Source organism: Camelus ferus, chromosome 12 (assembly GCF_009834535.1).
Source record: "Camelus ferus isolate YT-003-E chromosome 12, BCGSAC_Cfer_1.0, whole genome shotgun sequence".
NCBI classification, from domain to species: Eukaryota; Metazoa; Chordata; class Mammalia; order Artiodactyla; family Camelidae; genus Camelus; species Camelus ferus.
This window is the reverse complement of record NC_045707.1, coordinates 18616538-18630665: the sequence shown is the minus strand read 5'-3', so window position 1 is coordinate 18630665 and position 14128 is coordinate 18616538.

Sequence of the window (14128 nt, the reverse complement as noted above, 5' to 3'; positions counted from 1 at the left end):
CCGGTGGGCAGACCCTTGTTGACCTGTATCTAGATGGCCCCAACCCATTTGTTGGGCTTCAGCTTCATTCCCCTCCAGACTGCCCACCTCAAGCCACCCCTGCTCAAGGACCTACAGTGGTTTCTGAAGCTCAGCATTCTGGTCTTAGAGCCAAGGAAAGAGGACTGGGGCGAGAAAGGACCTGAAGATCTTGGTTTGCCTTTACTGGCTTGCCAGTAGGGAAACCAAGGCCCTGAAAGACAGCGCCCTGTCCAAGGTCCCTCTGCCCGTAGGCAGCCAGGACTCCCCAGACAGAGTTGAGTGCTCTTCTTACCGCCCTACCCTGCCTTTGGGGTCACTTCTCAACAAGGCACAAATGTTGACTGAGCACCTGATTAAACCCGCTGTGTACAGAATAGCGATGGAGGGCCCTGAGGGATGCAGTGGGAACAGGTGATGCAATTCTTCCCCTCAAGAAGCTTGGACTAAGGACCCCGGAATAATTTTCCTCTTCTTTTCCCGGCTCTTCACTTTCATTCTGTGTGACTTCCTAACATGGATTCTCTTCTTTCCCACTTTATGCCCTAGATTTTTCCTTCCCTCCAAACCTTGCTCCAACCTTTTCTTCCAGAACTCTCCCCAGATCACCTTGGATGGGAAGGTAGCTCAGGCCCCAAACCCAGGGATCAGTCATCTTCATTAACTCTCTTTTCCTCACCGCTCATACTCAATCCATACACAAATTCTGTCGGCCTTGTCATCCAAATTCCAAATCTGACCACATCTCACAATCTCCACTTGTACAATCCTAGCCAAGGCACCGACTTGCCTGCACTGCTGGCCACAGCAGCCCTCTCACCTGAAGCTCCACACCCTCTCCTGAGTCTGTGTGCTTCTTACTATCCCTGTGCCCTTCAAACCAGTCCCCTTGCTGTGGTCACTTTCCCCCAGGTGTGACCTGTTTTCTCCCCTGTCAGCCCTTGGGGTGGAGGGTGCTGGAGGGGTGGGGCTGTCCTCCATTCATGGGGGCCTTGAGGACCCCTGTTGTAGGTGGCCATCTGCATGGCACTGGGACAGGGGGCATTCTGGGAAGGTCAAGAAGTAAGACTGAGTGTGTCTCTGGAGTGGCCAGGAGCATTCAGGGAGTCTGTCGTGGACTCACTTTTTCTCATTTCCATCTTCTATATTTTCCTGCGTTCTCCCTCATTCTCATCCCTCCTTCCCCGCCATCTCACTGACTGATTCCCTGTCTTTGTATTGGGAGGTGGGAGGAATCCCTCACCAGCCTCAGGATCCTGAGAGAGTCTCCAGTCGAATGCACCCCTACTCCCACTGCCCCCACAACTCTGGGAAGCTGAGACAACCAGATGGGGGACACTAATCTCATTCTCTCCAGCCTGGCCACTGGGGTCTGAATCATTTCATCCCCAATGCCTAGCACAGCACTCTGCACCCAGTAGGTACTTATTAAATATTTATTGAAAGGATAAATGAATGAATAGTTGAATACTTGAGGCATTCAGCTTCTCTGTTGGGCCCCTCACCTGGCCTTTCTGGTTTTTAAACGAGGGCTTTCACACTTTAAGGTGTACACCTGGGGACCTTGTGAACCTGGAGAATTGGATTGGCTGGGTAGGGTCTGGGCAGGGGCCTCAGAGTTTGCATTTCTAGCACATTTCCAGGGATGCTGATGCTGCTGGTTCTGAGTACATTTTGAGTAGCAGAGCTCTAAGGGGAGGTGTCTCTCAGGAAGAAGGAGCTCCCTGCCTAATTGAAAGAAAGAATGATGATGACTGAGAGAGACTGAGTGCTAGTGACAGATAGAGGGACCAAAGGAAGGAAGGAACCCCACTGCCGCTCGTCTGAAGGTCCCAGAGTCCCTCAGAAGCACCCTTTCCAACCATCTCAGGAAGCCTACAAGCACCTGTAGCATCTCCCGTAGCAGCCTCCATCTCCCCAGGGCCCCTGCTGGCTCAGGGTAGTGGGGCTCTGGGGACCTCTGCCACCTCCGTGTCCCTGATTGGCTGCCTTCCTTCTGAGACTGCTGTGAGTCCCAGAAAAGAAAGCTTGGCTGAGAACAGCCTTGGAGTTTTCATTCAATTCCACAAACATTCCCCAGACTACCCCTCAGTACCAGGCAGGAAGGTGAACAAGAGCCAGGAGGCCCATCTCGTGGGGAGGGAGACAACCGACAGAGTGAAAGAAGGTGGGATTTGCATTTGGCCTTGGAGGAGCGTGGGGAGAGCTTTGGTGAGCATATGGGAGCCTGGGGAACTGGTGGAGAGGGCATTCCAGGTGACAGGGGCTGGAAGCGGGATGGTTCAGGGCGTGTTCCTTGAAGCCTACGGGGTCCAGCAGCTGGGGAGAAGGGGAGGTGATGGGGGAAGGAGAAATTGTAGGAACTCAGTATGGGTCTGTATTAAGGAGCACTCTAAATGCCAATTTGAAAATCTACCTTCACTTAAAAAAAAAAAAAGCCAATTTGAGGAGACAGGGCTTTGGTGTGAAGGCAGGTTGATTCTGTATGCATTAGGGAACCATGGAAGGGAGTACCGTGTGTTGGAAGAGATGCTTTGCCATCTATTGGTTTACCTGGCCTACCGGGGAGGGACCCTGCTCTGTGAGTTGTCTTGTTTGTCTCTCTGTAATCACTGGAGGCTTGGGCAGGCTCTGAGGGTGAGAGAGTGGTGCCTGGGATTGGGAGCTGGCAGTGGTGTCGTTTTGTTCCCCACTGCAGGAAAGAGCTAATTTTGTTGTGTGGGAAGTTTGATGATTGACTGCCTGAGCTCTAGGTTCTTTTAACCCCGAGTCCCTGAGGAGGACAAACTATGCTTCAAAAAAGGGAGAGGGAGGGAAAAATGAGGTCAGTTTTTTATGGCGGCCAAGCAGGTGAAGCCTGATGGCTCCGTGCTGGGGAACGCTTGGACCCACCTACCTGCCCAGGATTGAGCTTCAGTTTTCAGCCCCACCAACCATTTCACACACCCCTCAAAGCACTTTAAGATGTTGGAGTGGGTGCCTTGGGCATATCATCAGTGCCATATGCTTGGAAGCTTTCCTCCTTAGGTACCTCCAGCGCTGGCCTGGCGAGGTAGCAGCCTTCCTATGAACCAGCTTTTAAGTTTAACACATGTGTATTTCACCCACAGGCACATACAGGTGTAAGTCCCTTTTTTTTCTGGCTGCTGGGGAAGGGGCAGCATTTTTGTGATTGTGGGAGGGAGCCCGCCCACCAACCTGGGTTTTTTCCTGATGGGGGTCCGTGTCTTCCCTCCCTGCCTGCCCCTGTCCTCTGTCACTCTCACTTGCAGTCGCCTTTCCCACAGACTAGAAACTGTGCCAACAGGGAGGGCAGATTTTGTTTCTGTGGGAGAGCGTGGGATATTATTTTCATCTGATTTATTCTGGTTCCTGATGATCCCCATGCTAATGTGCTAATGAGCAGAAGTAGCCAGGAGCAGCCGTAATCCACATCGCATGCAAGGTGGCTAGGTTGACGGGCAGGCAGGGAGCTTGCCCCAAATAGGCCACTCAGGAGAGGGCTCAGCGGCAGGGAACCGGTCCGAGGGCTGCAACTGACACGCCCCAGCCTTGGTTTCTCAGCTCTGGGACAATGCTGGGTGGGCCCTTCCTCTCCCTGTGTCCCGTATCTCCGACCTTTCCAGTCCTCACTGCTCTCCAGCTCTTTCAGCCCACCTTCCTGTCAGTTCTTCTGCAGCAACCGTGCCCAGCACACCTCAGGTAAAACCTCCTCGAGCTTGTAGTGAAGGGAAAAGTCTATGTCCTTGGAATTTGTTGATCACATCTTTGATCGGGGCACCCAGTAGGTGCTTGGTCCATGACCAATGAACAAGTGCAGGGATTCTGGTGGAGGCGAGGACAATTTTAACTGCTCCCTGGTTTCATTTATTTTCAGTGCTCAAGAGCTGAGGGCTAAGTATGGGGTTCCTCTGTAGTAACTCTCCATCCTTAGGTTTCCTTTCTGGGGGACGTGCTCTCACCCCTACTTGTTGATCTTGTCTTACTCTTTCATGTGTGTTTGAATGGTTCTGTTCTATCTGTGTTTTACATGTTAGATCATCTCAGATCTTTGGGGGAGGAGAGCGGGCGAAAAACAGTATCTCTGAAGACATTGTCGTATTTCACTTCCACCACCATTTGATCTCTTTTTGGTTGCTACCTGCTATTTAGCCCCCCAGTGAAGGGGCTGCCTGTCATATGTAATCAGACCAGATCCTGCCTGTCATGGGGGAAATGCCTGGGGAGTTGAACAAAAAGCCGATTTGAAGTTTAGTGAGGCAACACAGTCGGAAGAGGAGAATCAAGGGAGGACAAGAGATGAGAGAATAGGAAGAGCGGAGCAAAGACAGGAGAGATCAGAGATGGGGCAAAGGGGCAGGGGCATAGGATCAAGGCCTCAGCTTGTCATCTGTAAAATGGGGATAATAGGGCTGTTGTTAGGAATAAGAGTGTTAGCACACGCTTAGCTTAGCGAGCAGTAAGCATTATAGAATCCTTGATGACAATGACAGTCATAAATGGGGGTGATATTGCCTACATCACAAGGGGTGTTGGGAGACTCGGGCTTGTAAAACACTTTGTAAATTGCAGAATGCTAATGCTTTAGCTGCTATTATTATTATTTCATTCTGAAGTTTCTTTTGGCCACTGTCATATTCCTGCTGATGAAGGGGGAAGCTGCCAGAAAGAGGGGTGGACCCCTGGGTTCTTTTCTGTTTTGGGGACTGTCTCCTCCCTCTTCTCCTCACCCCTGGAGAGCAGAGTCCAAGCCCCTCACCCTCCCTGCTGCCTCGTCTGCCCCAGGCATGGTGCTGAGAAGGTGGAGGCTGGCAGGAGGAAGCCAAGCTGAAAATGAAAGCTGGGGAGGGGGCAGCAGAGCAGCGCCTGGAATCACGTTTGCGAAAGAGCTGCACTCTGGCTCTCTGTTTTTCCAGATACTGCTCTTCCTCCTTTGTCTCTCGGCCTGTGCTCCCGTCTCATCTCTTTTTTCTTCTCTCATCTCTCTTGCCCCTGAATACTCCCCACAGGCCCCTTCTCCCCTCTCACCTCCCTGGCTCCTGCTCTGAGGCTCTGTATATTTGTCCTCTTGATCTTGTGTTCCCCTGTCCCGCCCCCGGGTTCTCCTCTCTCCCCCCATCTCTCCCCCCAGCTCTCCCTGTCCCTCATCTCTATATCTTTCCCTTTTCTTCTTCTGCCTCCAGGTCTCCCATCTTTGCCCGCCTACTTCTGTCTTCCCTTTCCATTTTCTGGCCCCCTTTCTCCTCATTGACTCCTCTCCCCTCCGACCCCCAGCCTTCACCACCCCCCAGCTCTCTTCCTTTCTCTCCCTATGAACTTCTCTGCTTGGATTTAGGATCCACTGCGTAGCCCTCGTTCCCTTGATGAAATAGTAGTAATAACAAGACTAAAATTTAATGAGCACTTACTATGGACAAGGCACCACTAAACCCTTCAGTTATGTCTGGTTGCATGTAACTCTCTCAGTAACCCTGTGGGGTGAGGAGTATTCTTAGCCCCATTGGACAGATGACGATGGTCAGGTGCAGGGAAGGGAAATATCTTGCTGAAGATTTCACAGTTAATACGTGTTGGAACTCGAAGGCCAGCTTGTGTGACCAGGGAGCCTGTGCTCTTAGCCACAGGATTGCATCAATAGTGGCCTTGGGAGAAGCTATTCTCACTTTCTCCCAAGTGGGGTAAGGAGGGCCCTCTTTCTTTAAACATCACCGTGGCACTCCCAGTTTCCTCTAAAGGTCATATGGTCCCTTGTCCTTTCTCTGCACAAGTCCGGGTCTAACTGAGCCTGGAGAGTATATTCTGTGTAACAGTCCTGCTAACCATATGGTGTCAGGCACTGCTCCAAGCACTGTATGTGTATCACCTCATTTAATCAGCCCCATTTTACAGATGGGAAAACTGAGGCCCAGGGAGATAAGCAACTTGCCCAGGTCTCACAGTTCATCAGTGGCAGAGCCAGGATTTGAGCCCAGGTTCTAGAGAGCTTGCCCTCCTAGGTGGTGACACTGCTCCACCCAGCTCCTGGGAAAACTGGTTTTGGACTCCCGCCCATTGTTACTCACCCAGCTGCTCTGAGAAGTCCTTGTGGTCCGTCCTGTCCCTTGGCTGTAGCCTGTTTCTGTGGGCACTGCCCGCTGTGGTGTAATCTCGGCCACCAGCCCCAACAGCCCTCAAGATCTGGTCAGGCCGCCAGCCCTAATCGGTGCCCAAGGGGATTTATCAGCTGCCATCCCCAGGGAGCAGGGACAAGTGTTTTCCTCTCCAGCCCTGCTGTGCTGCCTCCCGGCCCGACAGCTCCCTCGTTCCGGCCCATCGCGGCAGCTGATTTACCTCTGTGGCTGGGGGATTTAGCTGCTGTCCCGGCTCCTACTATAAATTCTCAGGCAAATAACGGAGCTCTGCATCAAAGCAGCCGACAGGGGGGAGAGCGGAGCAGATGGCCGCTTTGGTTGTGGGGTGCGGAGGGCAGGGGCAGGCGGGAAGGTTCCAAGGGTTTCTCGCCCACCCCTGGCCACAAGGCCAGGCTGCGCCTTCCTGAGGCTCAGAGGTCCTCAACTTTCAGAGGCTTCGACCACCCTGTCCTGGCATCTCCCGGCCGCCAGTGCCCACAGGTTCTGGTAGATGTCCCGTCTTAGCCCCGCTGCCCCATCTGAAGTCTATTTGCCCGACATCACTGGGGAAGGAGAGAGCCGACTACAATCCCTGGGTTTGATTAGGCTTCAAAGAGTCAGGCATGGCCTGGTTTTTCTGGGGGCCTTATGGCACATGTTGGATGTAGGTTCTGCCCTCCCGAGAGAGAGGCCCAAGCTGAAGCCGGAAGTGGTAAGAACTTCCCAGTGGGAAGGGGTGAAAGACCCCAGAATGTAGGTGACCTAGAGCGGGGGCTGAGGGAGACCTGCAAAGGGTAGCCCCGAGTCAGGTTGGGTGAACCCCAAAGGGTAGAGGTACTTCCCGAAAGTGAAGGAGGCTTGTGGTAGCCGTGGTCAGGGCCCCGAAACCTGCCACACTGTGGCCCAGACTCAGGATGGCTGCCTGGGGTCCACACTGGAACGGGGGGGTGGGGGGGTGGGACTGGATGGGGTCCTCCCTCTATCAGTGTCCCTCGGCTTCCTTGTGGCCTCGCCTCTCGGCCGCCCCTGCCTGCTCCCCTCTGCCCCTTTCCTTTGCCTTATCTTTCCCACGTGCCATGTCTTATACCAGGAAAGCACTTTTTCACTCCGCTAACCAGCTGGTGGTGGTGGTGGGGTTGGGCTGAAGCTTGGGGCTCTGCTTCCGCTCCCTGGAACCTCCTTCAGCCTGGAGTCTGTCCCTGGTGTCCGTGCCATTTTGTTCTTAGACTCCTCATCCATCTTCCCTGGCCCCCCTCCCCGCCCCCTGCGACAGGCCGCCTCCGCCTGGGAGATTACAGACACTGAATCAGCAGCGAGCGCCAGCGTTCTGCTGACGGGGGACTTTCTGCCTCCGAGGACTCCTTGGTGGGATAAGGGCCCCTCCTGGGGCCTGGGGATTCGAGGTGGGGGAGAAGGAAGGGCCGGGAGGAGAACAGGTGGATGGAAGGAAGAGGTGATGGGCAGAAGGTAAAGAGGGAGGAAGGAGGATGGAGAGAGAGGTGGGGGGAAGAGGAGAGACCTGGAAGAAGAAAACATTGGCGAGAACAGTGAGGGAAGCAGAGAGAGAAGCAGAGGGTGGGGATATGGGAAAGAGGGTGAAGACGGGGAGAGGGAGGGTGTGAAAATGACGTGGGGGTGAGCCCATTTACCAGCTTGAAACCCCAGGCCCCAGCTTTCCTCTCCCCTCCCCTAGTGCCCACCCAGGCAGGCCCCTGGGAGGCCCAAGTTCATGGAGACCAGGCCTTGGGGTGCAGGTTGTGGCCCGCTGGCCCTGGGTCTGGGGCTCTGCCTTGCACCTCCCTCTCTCCCTCTCACGTGGTGGTTTGCACTTCATCTTGTTTGCGGGGCGGCTGGGCCTGCTCTTGGGGTTTAATGATCTGTGCCATTATTTATAGCTTTGCGCGCCGAGAAACACACTGAATTTATCGCTTGCTTCTATAAATAACCCTGGCAAACGGGTGCCCAGGGAGGAGGATGGGAGGGGGAGGGAGAAGCAAGGAAAGGAGAGGTGGGGGGCAGGGCAAGGGACGTCTCCGTGGACTCTTTCCCCAAAATGGGGTGACGCTGTGCTCAAGGACAGTGGAAGCTGGAGGGGACCGTTTAAGTGTGGGTGTGTGTCTGAGGGCAGGTTCACCTAAAGGGGACAGCGCAGTCCCCTGGGATGAGGAGAGTGACTGTGCATCTCCAAGGGCGCGTGTGAGCTGACTGTGTGTTTTTGTTTGTCTCTGGTGCTGTGCTGGTGGCTGTGAGGTGACAAGGCAGAAGGCAGCCCCAAGGAGTGGCTGGTCTATAAATGGATGTCCAATGGGGTGAGAGGCAGCAGTGACTAGAATCAGGCTCTTTCTTCATGGTTGGGTGACAGAAAAAGGCATCAAGGAGATTCTTTGCCCCAGGGTTCGAAGGCAGAGGTGGCAGGAAGCGAGGCCTAGGAGGCAGGCTGCCTGTAAGTTGCCCAGTGTCCAATGGAGCAGGAGCCAGTGTCACCTGCTCCCAGACCCAGGGGCACCCTGGCTTTTGGGCTTGGTGGATGGAGAGGAGGTGGTGGGGGTTGTGCATTTGTCTATAGCCCTCCTGAAAGGCCCCTGCTGGCAAGTCCTGGCCCAGGCAGTGCCAAGTGCCAGGGCTGTGCCTTCTGATTCCGCTTTGCCTGCCCCTCCATGGGCTCCCCACCACCACCCCCAGGACTGCCTAGGACTGGGCTTGGCATGGCTCAGTTAGAGAGCAGTGGTCCTGCCTCCTCCTCTCCCTGAGCCAGTCTCCTTCTGCTCAGCGCTCCCACGCAGAAATGGCTGCAGCAGCCATTAGCTCTGGGAAGCGCTCTGCATCTCTAATGAGGACATTTGCATATATAACGAAGAACCTTCACAGGTGTTGGGGAAGCTGCCCCTCCTCTCTTTTCCCTTTCTTCTCTGCTGCCACCACCAGCTGCCACCCTGACCTGTGGCTTTGGGAGTTGGGGAGGGGACCCCTACCCACTCAGCTGGGGGATGTGCTGAGGGGTCCCAGGCGCAGGCAGGTTGAGGGGTGGGGGGCTCCCCTCTTTGGGTCAGAAACAGGCAAGGTGAAAGCCCATTGTGGCAGTGTGTTTGGAGGGGCTCAGCTACTTGGGACCACATGTGAATAGGAACCAGTGCGCGCTCGTGCACGCGCGCGCACACACACACAAGATCAAGGTCAACACGCCCGTCTCTGCCTAAGTGCACTGCAGCACGTGGGGAGGTACCCACTTCAGCGCAAGTATGCAAAACACGTCCCGGGCTGCACCCACGCGATGCGCCTGCACACGGCTGCCAGCACACGCTCCTTCACACTCACGTCCTGGCACCAACGCAGGCAATTAGAGAAAATGCACCTGCACTAACACTTCCTCCATCCAAACATGTCCCCCCCTCCCTCCTTTCCTTTCTCCCTTCAAACTGCAGTATTTCTCATGGAGTCACCAGCCCCTCTTAGGTCAGAAAACTGCCCCCTCCCACCTGCACATGCTTTTTCAGACCCATTAAGCACACGAGAGGCCATTTTCCTTAAAAAAAAAAAAAAAAAAAAAACGAGTAGGAGGGGCCTTGGCACCCTAGGTAAGTGGTACTGAAGAAGGAGAGTAAATGCCAAGGCCAGGGCGGCTGGGAGGCTGTAGGCCAGGACCTGGGGGAAGGTGAGGGGTGTCTAGGGATGAGCAGAGACTGGGGGCTAACGTCCCGACAAGGTCATTCTCAGGTTATCCCCTATAGCCCTGACTCTCCGGCTACAGAACAGCCAATCCCCGGCCCCCATGGCCCCCCCCCCCGCCCTCCTGTTGGTCCTGCTGGGCCACGTGACCCTCCGCTTCTCTGGCAGCTGCCCCTGATGATGGATGCAGCTGCTCAGCTGTACCTGTTGGGGGACAGGGACCGCACAGCTGCTGATTACCTCCTTCTGGAGCCTGGGCTGGGCTGGGCTGGTCTGGGGTGTACGACGGCTCCCCGCTTGCTCCACTGGGGCTGGGGCCGACATCCTGATCTAGAGCCAGGCCTGGAGGCAGGCATTCCCTGAACTGCTCTGGGGTGATGGGCGTGTGGGGGCCTTGGCCGGGGTTGTGGAGTGGGGAGGGCGCTTCTGAAAGCTGATAGAGGGAAAGAAAGCACATCACAGTTATAACATCAATGACCTGGGAAGCTGGGATAGAACTTTGAATAAATGACCTTTCTCCAAGTCCTTCCCACTGAGGGAAAGGTTCAGGTTAAATACGGAGGAGCACTTCCTGGCAGTCAGGGACGAGGTACACTTCGCAAAAGACAGAAATGTGGAGGTAGAGGTTTGGAAGACTTCTTAGAAGGTGAATCAGATCATCCTTTTCCTGCCCGGTGGGAGGCTCTTAGCAAACAGCTGCAGAAGAAGAAGAAGGCCGGAGTCAGAGTAGCAGGGCTGAAGGTAGAACTTGGAAGGTTTCTTGGAGGAGTGGGGTTGGGTGACCCTGGAATCGGACATTTGAGAAGCTTGTCAGAGAACAGTGTGGGAGGCTCCAGGTCTCAGCTGGCTTGGGGAGGGGTGGGGACGACCTCGGGGTTTGTATAGATGGCAGAACTTATCCAAGCTTCTCCACAGTGGCACCGAGGTCTTGGGTAGACCACGTCTTTAACAGTTCACCAGTGGGGGGGGGGTGCCTGCTGGGCGGAGTGCTGGGCTGGGAGTGCCGGGCTGGGAGTGGGCAAACAGCTGGTTACAGAGGGAACAGGATCTCTCCAAGATTTATTTTGATTCCTAGATCCTGTGAATCCCCAAATTAGGATTCTCCATGGGTTTCAAGAAGGGAAATCAGAGAAGAGAGAGCAGGGCGCTGGTGAACAGCAGCAGGGGTCCTGCTCACTAGCCCCCTTCCCCTGGAGGCAGTGGACGTGACAGTGTGGCTGTGATAATCGCTGATCACTAGTAATCGACACTGCAGGTCTCAGTAACGACCCCCCCCACCAGGATTCATTAGTCGCAGTCCCCTCATCACTGGGGGCCTCTCAGCAAAAGGAAGAGGGGGAAGGGGTGGCCTTGAGCCGCTGCGCACCCTGGGTCCCAAAGGAGGACAAAATAAAACAGCTGTCCTGGTAAGACAGTTCTTCGCCTTACTTCAGTCAATGCCTGCAGTGAGGACAGTGAGCAGGCAGGCGAGGGGCAGGGGGGCTCCCAATGCCTTCAGGGACCCCTCTTCTGAGAGGTCTCTGCTTCCCCTTCTCCCCGTGTTTACATGGGTCCCGGTTGGCTGAACTTGAGTCCCCCTGCCCTTCTGAGCTCATGGGCTACTGAATGGTCAGCCGTCCCCGGCCCCCACCCTGCCCTTTCCTAGTGCCCTTCACTACTGTCCTGAGATTTGGGGGAGGTGTTAAGTGGGGAGTTGCTCACTCTGATCCCAGGTGCATGTCTCTGCTTCTCGAAGGGTATGTTTCTTCCTATGCCTGCTGGGGCACAGGCTTGAGGAGTGTCTGGGGGAGGTGGCAACGCTCTTGCCCATTCTAGGTGGTGATGAGGGAGACAGAAGGGGCGGGGAGCTGGCGATCCATCATCTCCCCCCTAGAGCAGACAGGGGTAGTTTTGTGAAACCAGGTTTTCCTGATCTTAGCATCACACACACACACACACACACTCTCTCACCCATCCCAAGAGACGACACACAGATATACCGACATGTTTTCTCCCTGGCAGTCTGTCCTGTGAGTGCTTCCAGGGTAAATTCCCTAAGTAATCCCTTTGCATGAGTCCCCCTCCCACCCTGGATGAAAACCTTCCATGACTCCCTGGTAGCCACAGGGTGAGGCTCAGACTCTCTAGCCTAGCATTCAAGGTCTTCTCTGATCTGGTCCCAACCTTGACTTCCCAGCCCGGTCTCCCATAGTCCTCCTAAAGAAAGACAGCTGCTATGTGCTTACATTTCCTCCTTCTGCCTGAATCACCAGGCTGTGCCCTCTTCCCACGCACATCTCTACTGAGTCAGGCCACCTCCTCCAGGAGGCCTTTTGGACTGCCTCGGCTTACAGCAGCTTCTTCCGTAGCATGTCCTTGACATTTGGAGGATAAGTCTTTCTACAGATTGCTGGGAGGGCCCTTTCCCCCCACTTCTGAGCTTCTCAAGGCAGGGCCTGTATTCATTCATCTTTGTTTCCCGGGTGCCAACATGGTACCTGGCATCTGCATGTGTAAACAGCTGAGCACCGGGCTCCAGAGAAGAGCATCCGTCTGAATTGGGTCAGGTCCCTGCTCTGGCTCTTCCTGGCTGTGTGATCCTGAGCAAGCAACTTATCCTCTCTGGGTGTCAATTACCCAGTTGTACCACAAGGATGTTAGGCCTCCCTGCTCTAAGATGCTGTATTTCTGTGGTCATGAGGATGAAGACAAACATCCTCAAACAGATGCACAGATAGCCCCTTTCAACATAGAGGGTGAGGAGGCTGGGGATGGTGACTGGGTCAATGGCAATCAAACCCAAGGATCCTGAGAGCTCCTGACTCAGAGAGAAAGCAGATTGGTGTCAGGTCTAGGCAGATCCGGGTGACCTTGGACTACTTCTTTTACCTCTTGCACCCTCAGTTTGTTTATATGAAAACTAGGGTGAATGTTTAAGGCTACCTTGGGGCACTGGAGAAGATTAAGTAGGTGGAAGCTTACATCATGCACACAGTCCATCCAGCGACTCAGTTCTTTGGGGAGTTGTGTGTCTGGGAAACCTTCCCTTCTCATGTCTCCTCGTGGGGCCCTGCTCTGTTTCTTCTCTCCTGGATTGCTACCTGGGAGAACCCACACTCACCTCTCCTGCAATCAGCTGGAGGGGTTTGGCAGCTGGCCTTAGTGGGGTCCCTGCTGGGAGGTCTGGGCTGCAGAACGCCTGGTGAGCTTCCAGTTTGCTCCTCTGGGGACCTCCTGTGCAGATGCTGCTCTGCAGGGATCACAGGATTTCCCACACCCCAGGCTCGCGTGGTGTCCATTCTATCCTGCCCCCCATCTGACCTGACCTCTGGGATCTCTCCCAGCCTGAGACACAGTCCCCTGGCCTCGTCACCCTTCCCTGGGAACTCTGAGGCTGGAGTTGTCCACAGTGGCCAGGAAAATTCCTCAGAAATGTGAGGAGGGGGGAGGGGTCTTGAGTGAGGGGAGACCCCTGTGGAAGACCCCTGTCCTACATTATGGCCTCTCGCTCCCCTTCCCTTCCCATGTCACCCCTGGGAGAGGGTTGGATGAAGGCCCTAGAGAGCACCCCCAAATTCCTGGGCCCCAGCCACCACAAGACCTTAGAGTCAGGAAACTTTCTTTTCAGGGAGCTGAAGGGGACCTGGAATATGTTCAGGGGACCCGAGGATCTGGCTTCCCAGCCCCTCCGCACCCCGTGATCTCCAAGGACCCTGGGGCATCCAGACCTGGGAGGAGCTTCTCTGTTTCTGGTGTGGGAGGTTTATTCCTACTGACGCCTCTCAGCCCAGGGCTCTTGAGAGAAGAGGGGACAAACTGTGGGAAAGTTGAGGGAGAGGAACTAAGCCCAGCTTGGGGAGGAGGCGGGCTGCTGGGTTCCCTTCCTTGGAACAGTTGGGAGGATATGATAAAATCTAGCGCTTTCTCCTAGGGAAGAAGGACCCTAGAAAACAAGTGGGGTTTGGGGACCAGGAGGGAGAGATTGAGGACAGAGAAGGGCCAGCTGCTTGTTTGGGGCCTAAGTGAGAACTAGCAAGAACCCAGAACAGAAATGCCAGTCAGGATCCGGAGAGATTGGTTTGGTTGTGAATCGAATGGAACATCCAGGTCACTGTGAATAAGTCTGTGAGGGCTGAGTCACAATGTTTCATTTTTATGACCGGGATTGGCCTCTGCTTGTCGGAGGCCCAGAGAGGGCAGAGGGCCGGGCAAAATCACACAGCGCTCGCCTCTGATCAGGCGCTATCCTGACCTGGCTTTCTCTCGGTCTTAGTTTCCCAGCCACGCTTGATCTGATTTTAAAAATATATATTCTCCACAATCTCCCATGCTCTCTCCTACCCCTTTCCCCCCTA